Here is a 2,500-nt window from a genome sequence, read left to right as displayed (position 1 = left end):
TATCCTGTTATCAGTAACACACATCACATCATCCTGTCATCAGTAACACACGTCACATTATCCTGTCGTCAGTAACACATATCACATCATCCTGTTATCAGTAACACGTCACATTATCCTGTCATCAGTAACACACGTCACATTATCCTGTCATCAGTAACACATCACATTATCCTGTTATCAGTAACACACATCACATCATCCTGTCATCAGTAACACATATCACATCATCCTGTCATGAGTAACACATATCACATCATCCTGTCATCAGTAACACACGTCACATTATCCTGTCATCAGTAACACACATCACATCATCCTGTCATCAGTAACACACGTCACATTATCCTGTCATCAGTAACACACATCACATTATCCTGTCATCATCCTGTCATCAGTAACACATATCACATCATCCTGTCATCAGTAACACACGTCACATTATCCTGTCATCAGTAACACACATCACATCATCCTGTGATCAGTAACACACGTCACATTATCCTGTCATCAGTAACACACATCACATCATTCTGTTATCAGTAACACATAACATCATCCTGTCATCAGTAACACATATCACATTATCCTGTTATCAGTAACACATCACATTATCCTGTTATCAGTAACACACGTCACATTATCCTGTTATCAGTAACACATCACATCATCCTGTTATCAGTAACACACGTCACATTATCCTGTCGTCAGTAACACATATCACATCATCCTGTTATCAGTAACACGTCACATTATCCTGTCATCAGTAACACACGTCACATTATCCTGTCATCAGTAACACATCACATTATCCTGTTATCAGTAACACACATCACATCATCCTGTCATCAGTAACACACGTCACATTATCCTGTCGTCAGTAACACATATCACATCATCCTGTTATCAGTAACACGTCACATTATCCTGTCATCAGTAACACACGTCACATTATCCTGTCATCAGTAACACATCACATTATCCTGTTATCAGTAACACACATCACATCATCCTGTCATCAGTAACACATATCACATCATCCTGTCATGAGTAACACATATCACATCATCCTGTCATCAGTAACACACGTCACATTATCCTGTCATCAGTAACACACATCACATCATCCTGTCATCAGTAACACACGTCACATTATCCTGTCATCAGTAACACACATCACATTATCCTGTCATCATCCTGTCATCAGTAACACATATCACATCATCCTGTCATCAGTAACACACGTCACATTATCCTGTCATCAGTAACACACATCACATCATCCTGTGATCAGTAACACACGTCACATTATCCTGTCATCAGTAACACACATCACATCATTCTGTTATCAGTAACACATAACATCATCCTGTCATCAGTAACACATATCACATTATCCTGTCATGAGTAACACATATCACATCATCCTGTCATCAGTAACACACGTCACATTATCCTGTCATCAGTAACACACATCACATCATCCTGTGATCAGTAACACACGTCACATTATCCTGTCATCAGTAACACACATCACATTATCCTGTCATCATCCTGTCATCAGTAACACACATCACATCATCCTGTCATCAGTAACACACATCACATCATCCTGTGATCAGTAACACACATCACATCATCCTGTCATCAGTAACACACATCACAGCATCCTGTCATCAGTAACACATATCACATTATCCTGTTATCAGTAACACATCACATCATCCTGTTATCAGTAACACACATCACATCATCCTGTCATCAGTAACACACATCACATCATCCTGTCATCAGTAACACACATCACATCATCCTGTGATCAGTAACACACATCACATCATCCTGTCATCAGTAACACACATCACAGCATCCTGTCATCAGTAACACATATCACATTATCCTGTTATCAGTAACACATCACATCATCCTGTTATCAGTAACACATATCACATCATCCTGTTATCAGTAACACATATCACATCATCCTGTCATCAGTAACACACGTCACATTATCCTGTCATCAGTAACACACATCACATTATCCTGTCATCAGTAACACACATCACATTATCCTGTCATCAGTAACACATCACATCATCCTGTTATCAGTAACACATATCACATCATCCTGTCATCAGTAACACACGTCACATTATCCTGTCATCAGTAACACACATCACATTATCCTGTCATCAGTAACACACATCACATTATCCTGTCATCAGTAACACATCACATCATCCTGTTATCAGTAACACATCACATTATCCTGTCATCAGTAACACACGTCACATCATCCTGTGATCAGTAACACACATCACATTATCCTGTCATCAGTAACACATCACATCATCCTGTTATCAGTAACACATCACATTATCCTGTCATCAGTAACACACATCACATTATCCTGTTATCAGTAACACACATCACATTATCCTGTCATCAGTAACACATATCACATTATCCTGTCATCAGTAACACATCACATTATCCTGTC

At 38.9% G+C, this 2,500-nt stretch overlaps 1 protein-coding gene across 3 annotated transcripts in view; it reads right to left on the bottom strand.

The window, feature by feature from the left end:
* The window catches only part of LOC110004661 (interferon alpha/beta receptor 2), a gene marked incomplete at its 5' end in the record, with an annotated part of 9,178 nt that overhangs the window by 2,430 nt on the left and 4,248 nt on the right, over positions 1-2,500 (bottom strand).

This window comes from Labrus bergylta, chromosome 13, assembly GCF_963930695.1.
Source record: "Labrus bergylta chromosome 13, fLabBer1.1, whole genome shotgun sequence".
Classification (NCBI taxonomy): Eukaryota; Metazoa; Chordata; class Actinopteri; order Labriformes; family Labridae; genus Labrus; species Labrus bergylta.
This window is presented reverse-complemented; position numbering and strand designations above follow the sequence as displayed.